The sequence below is a fragment of the Ceratotherium simum genome, chromosome 4, assembly GCF_057802395.1.
Source record: "Ceratotherium simum simum isolate JZ-2026a chromosome 4, ASM5780239v1, whole genome shotgun sequence".
Classification (NCBI taxonomy): Eukaryota; Metazoa; Chordata; class Mammalia; order Perissodactyla; family Rhinocerotidae; genus Ceratotherium; species Ceratotherium simum.
The window spans coordinates 643,921-655,603 of NC_141903.1; positions in this window are offsets into that span (position 1 = coordinate 643,921).

An 11,683-nucleotide genomic window follows, 5' to 3' on the forward strand; every position below is an offset into this window, starting at 1 on the left:
AAACTCCCCACAGGGAGGCAGCAGGTCTTCCCTTACAGGGAGATCTAGGCAGTGCATCTGTGCATCCACCACACTGCATGCACACGTGGTATATGCTATGTTTTCAGAAAAGAGATTACACCTGTCTATGCTCATGGAAAAATCTGAAAGGAAAATAAAACAGGGACTCCAGTAGAACAACTGGCAAAAAATGAAGAGGGCTGTGATGGTTAGTTTTACATGTCAACCTGACTGGCCACAGGGTGCCCAGATTAAACATTGTTTCTGGATGTGACTGTGTCTGTGATGGTGTTTCTGGGTGACATTAACATTTGAATCTGTGGCCTCAGTAAAGTAGATGGCCCTCCCCAATGTGGGTGGGCATCATCCAATGCCTTGAGGGCCTGAATAGAACAAAATGCAGGAGAAAGAGGAATTCACTCCTTTACATCCTATCTGATACCTTGAGCTGGGGCATCTGTCTTCCTGCCCTTGGTACTTCTGGTTCTTGGGCCTTCAGACCTGGACTGGAATCTACATCATCAGCTTCCCTGGTTCACAGGCCTTGAGACTCAGACTGAATTATACCACCAGCTTTCCTGGGTCTCTGGCTTGTAGACGGTAGACTGTGGAATTTCTTAATGTCCATAGTTAAGTGGACCAATTCCTTATAACAAATATCTTTATATAGAGAGTCACGTGCCGCAAAACAATGTTTCAGTCAATGACAGACCTAATATACAATGGTGGTCCCATAAGATTAGTACCATATAGCCTAGGTGTGTGGTAGGCTACACCATCTAGGTTTGTGTAAGGATAATCGATGATGTTCGCACAATGACGAAATCACCTAAGGATGCATTTCTCAACACTATCCTCATGGTTAAGAGACGCTTGGCTATATATATGTGTGTATGTGATACCGCCTCAAGACAAGGTTGACATAAGGGAAGCCATATTGTAGAAAAGAAAAATTCTATTGTAACTTTGAATGACCTCTGACAAACTAACCCAGCTGGGTATGCACACTCCAGGAGATCTAAATGCTCTGTAGATTTTACGACTCCTGCTTGTGCATGTACCTCCCAGCTGCGATAAGATGATAACTTTGCTTTTTTGAGTTCCTTAGGAATATGATGACCCCCAAACAGAGAATCTATGCTGATAGCCATCATCAGTGAAAACTGAAAGATCTGGTGTGGCACTCCCAGTCTGTAACACCCGAGGGTCAACATTCCTAACCCCTTCCCCAATAACCCAATGGCCTACATAACTGCTGTAAGATTTCATGCCCCCTTAAGATGGTTCTTTGGACATGAGTCGGCCATCTTCCCCTTGCTAGCAAGCTGTAATGAAAAAGTCCTTTTTCTCCTAGCACCTTGCCTCTTGACTATTGGCATGTCTTGCGGCGAGCAGAAGGCCCCACATTGGGTGGTAACAATTTGGTGACCCAGATGGGACGTTAAGTCCTGCTCCTGGCCAGCCAACCTCAGATGGGCGACCTGTCAGCTAAGTCCCTAGTGGCTGCTGAGGCTCTCTTTGTCTCGGGGATCTCCCCTACCTGTTCTTCTGTGCTGACGCCAGCTGCCTCCTAATGCTGATGTGGTAGGAAGAGAAATGGCTACATCTGGTGGGCCGACAGGCTCACATCTGGAGTAGGGTACGTCACCTCGGGGGTCCACCACAGAGATCTTTCCTTCCCCTCCATCTGGTGTTCCCTCTTTGAGAAGGGGGACCATCTTGTAAATAGGGTGCCCTGCCAGAGTGGAAAGAGGAATAGGACTTCACCCAGAATCTGGGAACCAGTGTCTAGTTTGTGTTGGTATCTGTGTCTATAAAGAGCTCCAGGATCAGACGTCTTTTGGATTTGGGTGAGTGACCTTGTTAAAATGCGCCTGTGCCTAAAATTGTCTAATATCTTTTCAGGATTGTGGGTTAGAGGCCACACTGGTGAGGTTTGGTTGCTGAGTTCAAGTCCCAAGGCTAAGATTGTGGGAGACAATAGAAAGGTTACAGCTGCTGGGGCACTCAAAAGGATCGGGTTAGAGTCCCAAACTCTGGGGTAGGGTCACAGAGTACTCTGGGTTAGAGTCCCAGAGATGGGATATCTTTATCTGTTCATGTTTGTCTATGTTTCACTGTGTTATTTATTAAGATTGGCTGCTTGGGGACTGAGTTTCTCAGTGACTGTAACAAACTGCCTTTTAGACTAATCTTATGAGAGTCTTCTGACTCCAAAGAAAAGAGGCACAGTTCCCTCTAGTCCTTTAGGACATTCCCAGGTGACTGAGGACTTTGCCAAGGTGTCGGGGCATCTGCCCGTGACGTGTGTGGGGGAAGAGGGAGAATCCCCCCTGCCCTTTCCCTTAAGGTTCTTATGGCTGGTCAAATAATTAACAAGACAGGTTAGCAGGAGAAAATAATACCAAGTTTAATAACATGTATACATGGGAGAAACCAGGGACACTGTGTTTCTCAACACAATAGCAGAAATTCTCATCTTAAACACTATGTTCAGCCAAAGACAAAGGAGGATGTTGGGGGTGGGGGGGAGCCAGCTACAGGAGATTACCACTAAAGCACAGTAAACAAGAGTAAGGTTATTATGCAGATTTAAGGCCTCACCTTCCACATTGATAAGTCTCTAGAAATGAGGCCATCCCTCCTCTTCCTAATACAGAGAGGGAGATACCTTTACAAATGGAGATTTCCCTTATAAATGTAAATGTTTGTCTGGCAACTCCTCGCAGGGCCATCCAGAGAATGTGGCCAGAGAGACAGAACTTCCGATAAGATGGGCTTGTTGGGGGGGCCGGCCCCATGGCTTAGCGGTTAAGTGCACGCGCTCCACCACTGGCGGCCTGGGATCGGATCCCAGGCGCGCACTGACGCACCGCTTGTCAGACCACGCTCAGGCAGCATCCCACATACAGCAACTAGAAGTATGTGCAACTATGACATACAACTATCTACTAGGGCTTTGGGGAGAAAAAGGAAAAAAAAAATGTGGGCTTGTTGGTGGCTTTCCTCTTGTAACATCTATTTTACATTATATTACAGCCATCAGATGGAAGATCTGTTCCAGGAAGGAGTTACTATGTCAAATTCTTTAGGCAGTTAGTGGGGGAGGTCAAATGTCCGTCAGAGAAAACAATCAAGGTAAAAGGATATATTTCAGGGTGGCCAAATCTTGATCTCACGGCCTCACAGGGACCCCTTCTGAAGAACATATCTTACTGGGCCCTCATTGTTCATGCTGAGGCAATCGGTGGTGGCAGCTCGTCTGGGGCTTAAATCACCTGAACTTTGTGGGTGCCAGGACACAAGGGAAAGAGCTGACCCCTTGATTATTCTTAGGGGAGCTGCTCCCACTAGCTCACTGTCAGACCTTATTTGTTGCGGCCATCCTGATAAAAGCCCCCCCAAAAGACAGGTAACTGTAAACAGCTGGCAAGATAACCCGGGGTAATTTAAAATTACAGTGGCCATTTTGGGCTCTTTTTGAGGCTCCAAAGGAAATAACAAGGAAAAATCTTTAATCTTTCAAGAGTCAAGGGCTCCACCTTTCCACCAAAAGTTTCCAAAAGGTGTATGTTTACAGAGAACAGCAGAATCTTACCAAGCCTGTTTTGTGTCCTGAGGGCTTGGCTTGATAATTGTCAGGTTGCGGGGGAATCCCAAAACACGAACGGACAAAAATAGGGGGCACCTCATTTTGTGGTCAGAAATGCGGGTTGCACTTCTGTTTGTGGCTAAGAGTCCTACCAAACTGACATCATCCTCAGGGGAATTACATTGGCTATTTGAAGAAAGCCTTGGCTGGGCCTTCATTGTCAGGGTCTTGATTGTAGGAATGCTTTAAATTTTCGCGCTTTGATTCTAGCAATAGCATAAAGATACTTTTGACCAACTGTGTCTAAATTCTGAAACAATGGGAAACACTAATTCAATCCCCCCCTGAAACCCCTTAGGCTGCATTTTCCTGAATTAGGCAACTTTCAGCTACAGGTAAGCCGTAGGAGCTACTGAATATTCATTGGTTTATTGATCCTTCTCCTCCCAGAGATGGTCGCTATTTTCCCTTGTTTCTGTTTTTTTGTGTCATTTGTCATAAAGGAAAACCCATACAACAAGATGCATAGAGCTCCACAAGCCTATTGTCTGGGCGGGCCCGCAGTAGACTTTGCCGCAGGGCCCACCTGTGGAGTTTGTGCATAAGGTGGAGGCTATTGCTAACAGGGCATCTTGGAAGCCAAAAGAGATTAGTCTGGCTCCAAGAGACCCAACGCATAGCTAAAACTGTTAATGTGCATATAAGATGAGGTTTTTTTCCTCTTTTTGTCTTGTTCTATGTCTTGAGAACTTGGCTTGTGACTTTTTTGGTCATGAGGGGTCCCAGTCCATTGGGGACCTTTGTTGTCTCAATCTTTGTCATTTGTTAGTGCACTACTGCCTGTGCAGCAAAAGCCTTTGCTTTCCTGGGCTGTTTTTTTGGAGTGAACTTTCTGGATCTTGTGAGGGCTGCTCCTTTTGCACTTTCTTTTGGGGATGCCTCGTCTGCATAGTTAAGCCATAAATGCTTGTAAATATTGGGATATTAAAAACTGACAAGGTAGATATCCCTGAGAAACTCCCTCTTGGGAAAACTTGAGTGGCTTCTCTGTGACTTTATGATGTAGTTGGACAAGTAGATCAACCTATAATGTCATTTCAGTTACAACCCAATTTCTGAGAAGTTAAGAGCAATTGCCCTTAAAAAATCCTTGTAAGTCTGGAACAGCAGCTGGAGAGGCAGTTCAGAGTCCACCCAGTTCCTTCATCTCAAAAAGGATTATCGCCTCGCCCCTCTCTGGGAAGTGTTATCTAGCTCATCACTAATTTCTAAGACTGAAGAAAGAAAAAAAAAGTGAAAAGGCCAAAAAAAACGGCCATGGGAGTGCGCCTGGCCAAAGGTCTAGCATCTCGAGTGTCTTCTTCACAAATATTAGTAAAAAGTCTTAAAACAAAAATTTGGTTTCATAATTGGGGAGCCTTGTACCTGATTCATGGCAGTAATAGCTGTGCAGTCTCTGTGTATGTGTCTATATGTACGTTACATATGTGTGATATTTTACCTCTGGATGGTATGGTCAAAATTAAGAGCTCTATTTAATTGGCTTAAAGTAAGCGCTTGCAAACATTATTTCTAAGTGCAGTTAACCCAAATGTCTTTTAAGTTAACATGATATAGACTAATCTTTGGTAAATGAAAGCTGGTTTAAGTTTGTTGGTTTGATTGACAATTGTTAGAAACAAATGACTTAGATAGATGAAAATAAGTAAGAGTTTTTGGGTACAATAATTATGTTTTGTGGTCTGTACACTTGGGAAAAACAGCTTCCAAAATTCCTTTTGGTAACTTAAAACTTTAGAGTTTTTGATAAAAGTTCATTGAGTATCTGGGTCATTTTCAAATAAGATAAAATACTGAAACATTATTGCTAAACATATCTAAGTTTATCTACTTTTGGCTTATTACAGAAAACTAAAAGGTGTTTTGGGTCTATTAGTTAACATGTCTGTGTTTTATTAAAAGATTGTACTATAAAGTAACGTGTTTCCAGAAATTATGAAAAGTGTTTGCCAATAATTTGCCAAGAAATAAATTTTCCAATCCACAGAATGCTAATATAAAAGAAAGTTTATAACTGCTTACTTAGTTTTTACTTAGAAGTTAAAGTCTATAAGGGTTAAAAAAAATCTAATTAATATGTGATTAAAGTTACTAACAATTAAGAAGGAAAACAGCTCTGTATACAAAGAAAGTAAGATGTGTATAGTAAAGAAGGTACAAAGAATGGAAATATTTTATTTGGCTGTTTAAGAAAGACAAATTTGTCCCAAAGTACTAGAAGGGAAGAAAGGAAGGCATGGGACAAGTTCTGAATGTAAAAAGAAAGTTATAGAAGGTTTGTGGAAGAAGAATTCTGGAAAAAGAGTTTTATGCATGGTCAAATTGACTAAGATTAAAATGAATTTAAGTAAGTAAATGAGTTTTAATATCAAAAGTAAGCTTGATAGCTTAATTAAAATACGGTCTTCTTTCTCTTAAAAGGATAATTTTCTTGGACTTGATACAGAGGTTATAAAAGATTTTTATTTTGAGTAACTCTACCTAAAAGACAGAAAAACTGTGTTGAAATAATTTCCTATGTTCAAAAGGACTGAGGTCTCTCTACTAAGGTTTTTTGTTTGTTTGTTTTGACTATTTTAACTCTCTGTTTGCCCTTGACTGTTTAAATGGATAACTGAGCATTGTTTTTCAGTGAGCATTATTTCCTATTTGATCAAGTGTTTTAAAACATTTTGATAGTTTTTTTTGACAAGCTCCTCCAAATTCATATCTTAAATAAAGTCTTTCTTTTGACTTTTTTTCTTTGACAATTTTCAAAGGGCCCCTGGAACTTCTCAAAGAAATTTGCTCTCTTCCTATAAGGAGGAAGATACTAAACTTATTAGGCTTATTTGGTATGTTAAATTACATGGGAAGCATTGTCAAATAAGTGATGATAAACCTTCTTAGGTGATATTGTGTGGGTGAATGTTATTGATATAGGTGCTTTGAAACTGTATAACACTACTGAAAATCTGATCTGTCCTGGTTATCAGTCTGGTTCTGGTTATTTTAAAGTATTGTATGTCACAAAATTAACCAAATTTCCTTGTCAATTGCCATTTTGGGGTCTTGTTGCTTACAGACAGTTATTGTTTGATGCTTTTGCAAAATATGTTTCATCTTCAGAGGAATTCATGGAGAGGATTCTGGCACTTACTCTAGAATACAGGTTTCTGATAAACTTTCAGATTATAAAACTGAACTGGGTAAGAAATAACAGAACTCTAACAGCGAAATTGCGGACTTCATGAAACTGCTAACAGAAGATTAAGATCAAAAATCAATTACACTGGACTGAATGAACATAATTTTTTATGACTTTTGTTTGAAATATTGCTTTTTTTTTAATGTTTTGTTTTTTTAGATTTAAGGAAAACTTTTTGTCTTTTCTCCTGAGATAGCTATGACTTATGGCAATTTGGTAAATTATACCTTTGTAAGCAGAATTGAAATATTTGTCTTTTTCTCCCTGCCTGATCCCTCCAGGATTTGGAAACTCTTAGTGAGTATTGTTATTTTCATGGCAATATAGTTATTTGCATAAGTTCTATAAGAATCTGTTCTCCTTATAACAGGACACAATTGGAAACATTGGTTATATTACCAAAGCTTTCACTGGAATGTGACAAGATAGCTCTGAGAGACAAAGATTGGACTTTATGGAATAAAGCCACATGGAAGTATTCGCCTGGTACATTATGTTCAGTGTTCCAAGCAGCATTTACTGGATAAGTAAGGAATGTCACTTATCTGGCAGGTGCAAGGAACCTCAAAATATTTTGGGGGACCTCGAGAAGAGAGGAATTCACCCAAATCTGTAGGTATTGCAGGCAAAGCCTGATGACAAAGTCCTTGGCTTGGCTTTCCTGGCCTCGAGAGGCCTTTAAAGTTCAATCTGAGGTTCCTTATAAAGAGTTCCAGCAAAGCAGATTTAAAAGAGCCTGTAAGATCAATAGCTATTCTTGCTGTACTTATATAAATAATTGGGCCAAGTTTATTTTATTTTGCAAACCAGTTAGTTTTAACTTGGCTATCTTTGATAAAATGAGGGTGATTTTAGAGAGAAAAATATATGTTTCAATAGAAACTATAGTACACATTCATGAATATTAGGTTCTAGTTCTGATAATTGTCTTTGAGGTTTCTGTTTTATATCCGTTAACTGGACTGGATCCTGAATTCTTCTAGTCTCCTGAAATATCTAGCTACAAATCTCCAAACTAATGTTTTCAATTTTTTTCCCATCATTTTCATTTGGAATCACTGAGAACTGAACCTGCCCTTTTTCCTGAAGCATTGCAAACTGAAGCTGGTGGACTTGATATAAACTTAAGAGAGATTCATGTCTACTAATGTAAGCCACTCAGAAAGGTACCTGAATACCCAATGAAATCATCAGGGACATCTGCAGAAGATGCTTTGGCACTGACATCTAGAAATCTTCTTGACTGGCTGTCCCCTGGACTCAGAAACTGGTTTATAATTTGCTCCCACCATTAACTTTGTTTTTCTTTTTGTCTTATTAATTACCTGGTTGCTTGCTTCCACAATGTAGGCCTAACTTTGGGAGCCGACCTGCATCACCGTCTTACTAAGAGACTGGTTCAATAAGATGGAACAACAGGACATCCCTCAAGATTGAGGGGTTAATCAGCAAAGGGGGGGAATTGATACTGGCTCAAGACAAGGTTGACATAAGGGAAGCCATATTGTAGAAAAGAAAAACTCTATTGTAACTTTGAATGACCTCTGACAAACTAACCCAGCTGGATCTGCACCCTCCAGGAGATCTAACTGCTCTGTAGATTTTACGACTCCTGCTTATGCATGTACCTCCAGCTGCAATAAGATGATAACTTTGCTTTTTTGAGTTCCTTAGGAATATGATGACCCCCAAACAGAGAATCTATGCTGATAGCCATCATCAGTGAAAACTGAAAGATCTGGTGTGGCACTCCCAGTCTGTAACACCAGAAGGTCAACATTCCTATCTCCCTCCCCAATAACCCAATGGCCTACATAACTGCTGTAAGATTTCGTGACCCCTTAAGATGGTTCTTTTGGACATGAGTCGGCCATCTTCCCTCTTGCTAGCAAGCTATAATAAAAAAAAGTCCTTTTTCTCCTAGCACCTTGCCTCTTGACTATTGGCATGTCTTGGGGTGAGCAGAAGGCCCCACGTTGGGCAGTAACATATGTATATATCCTATTGGTTCTGTTTCTCTGGAGAATTCTAATACAAAGCCCCTGAAATCTACCTTCTTATCCCAGGAGACTCTCTCTCCCTTATCTGCCACAAAATCTTTTAAGACAGAAGATCTTCATGTCAATTGCACAAAGGATTGTGCTATATAAAATATCAATGGTGAGGAAGTCTCCCCTGTTTTAATCTCCCTCAGGACTGCATGTTCTTACCCATGACCTCATGACTGCATTGCAGGATGGTCCTGCACAGACTCAGGTCCAACTTTAGATGATGAAATTCCAATTACAATTCCACTAGGGCTTCTGTGGTGATAGGATAAAATAACCTTAATGTTTATATGAAAGACCATATGACTGGTTAATTGCGGGCAAATTTTAAATAAGAAAAATAATGATGGCAACTTTAGGTATTGGACATTAGAAAACACCACAATGCCACTGTAATAAACAGTTTATTATTAATGAGGGAAAAGACAAAAAAACAAAATAACATAATTAGACCTGAGAGCAAGATTCCAGAATATATTATTTATAAATAACTTTGTATTTTGGTGAGAGAAGGATAGACTATCTAATAAATGATGCTGCAGTGCCTAACTATCTGTAAGGAAATATAGCTGGACCACAGCCTTACAGGATATAACACAGTACCTAAGGATTAAATAAATATTTAAATATGGAAAAAAAAAAAATTACCTTAGCAGAATGTTTAGGAGACTGTGTTAGTTTTGTATTGTTGCAGTAACAAATTACCACAAACTTAGTGATTTAAAACGACACAAACATCACACAATCTGGAAGTCTCACAGAGGTCTCACTGAACTAAAATTAGGTGTCATCAGGGCTGGGTTCCTTCTGAAGGATCTAGGGGAGAATCCATTCCCTTGCCTTTCCAGCTTCTAGAAGCTGCCTGCATTCCTTGGCTCATGGTTTGTTGCACCTTCAAAGCCAGCAACTGCATCACTCCAACCTCTGCTTCTGTCCTCATCACATCTCCTTCTTTGACTCTTGACACTCACTCTCCTGCCTCCCTCTCTCACTAATGAGGACTCTTGTGACTACACTGGGCCCACCCAGATAATCCAGGATAATCTCCCCATCTCAAGGCTGGCTGATTAGCAACCTTAATTCCATGTGCAACCTTCACTCCCCCTTGCCATGTAACAGAACATGTTCACAGGTTCTGGGGATTTAGGGCATGGACATCTTTGAGGGGGCCAATATTCTGCCTACCACAGAGGATATATACATAATCTAGGAGTTGGGGAGAAATTTTAAATCAAGACATGAAACCACAAATTCATTTATTAACTATATAATAAGTTTTTAAACTCATAAAAAAAAATGAAAGGCAAAAAATATGATAAACAATATGGAAAAGAAAGGTAGATTGGGGAAAATGGATATATATATCTAAATGGATAAGATCAAAAATATACAACATATGAATCTTCCAAATTAAAAACAAAATCAAAAGAAAAAACCAGTTGAAGCATATGAGTGTCAAATTCACAGAGGAACTAAACAAATAGCAAACACATTTTCGAAAAGGACTCTCCTAGTAGTGGAAAATACAACTTGAAATTATGATAAAATGATGAAATATCACCTTACTTAAACCTATCAGACTGATAAAAAATGACAAACAGTGAAGACCCATATTCCAAGTGGTGTGCAGGGGCCGATCAGCCCATCCCACACCAGACCCAAGGTGGAGGGACGTGGGGGGAGCTGTGTTCTTGCCCTCTCTCTGGCTAGGGGTAGGAAAACGCAGCAGGTGGGTAAGGTCAAATACACTGGAGCCCCAGCTAACTGCCCTCAGCCCAGGAATAAGAGAGTCCATGAGCCCAGCGCTGGCGGGGTACTGTGAGCAGTAGCTCTGTTTCCTGTGCCCTGGTGAGGCATCTCTGCTGAGCCAGCACCTGACCCCTGGTGTCCTCAGTTACAAAGCCTGCCTTCCACAGGCCTCACGTTAGACAGGACCCTGCCAGCCAGTTCGTTCAGTTTTCTGGGGTTGGGGAGCCAGGAAGTCTTCTGCGGTAGGCTGAATAATGGGCCTGCAAATATGTCCATGTCCTAGGCCCCAGAACCTGGGCATGTGTTACCTTATGTGGCAAAAGGGACTCAGTAGATGTGATCAAGTTAAGGATTTTGAGATGGGAAAGTATCCTGGATTACATGGGTGTGCTGCATGTCCTAGTTAGAGGGAGGCAACAGGAATCAGTCAGAACTAAGCCAATGTGATGACAGAAGCAGAGATTGGAGTGGTGCAATTTTTAGACAGAGGAAGGGGCCACAAGCCAAGGAATACAAGTGGCCACTAGAAGGTGGAAAGGGTAAGGAATGGATTCTCCCCTCAGACCCTCCGGCAGGAACCAGACCTGCCAACACATTGACTTTGGCCCGGTGAAAGTGATTCCGGACTTCTGACCTCCACAACTGCGAGAGAATAAATGTTGTTTTAAGCCGCTAAGCTTGTGGCGATTTGTTCCGTTGGCAATTGGAAACTCACACACCTTCCCCGGCAGCAGTAGGCAGGAACTCTGGCCTTCCTCTCAAGGTGCCTGGAGGGCTGCTGCCTCTGATCTGCCACTAAACCCTCCTGTTCCTGTTGACCAGGCTCCTGTGTGGCCCAGGGAGGAATGGTCACTGCCCGCCTCTCTCCACTCAGACCCACCAGAGCCCCAGGCCTCGCCAACGGGACACCCTGGGGGGCTGGGGATGGTGCAGCGGACCAGAGATGCGTTCCGGCTGCCGTGAAAACAGGGTCTCCTGAGGAGGGTTCCTCTCTGAAGATGTGTAAGACTGTTCGACTTTGAAATCTTAGAAACGTCTTGGCATTTT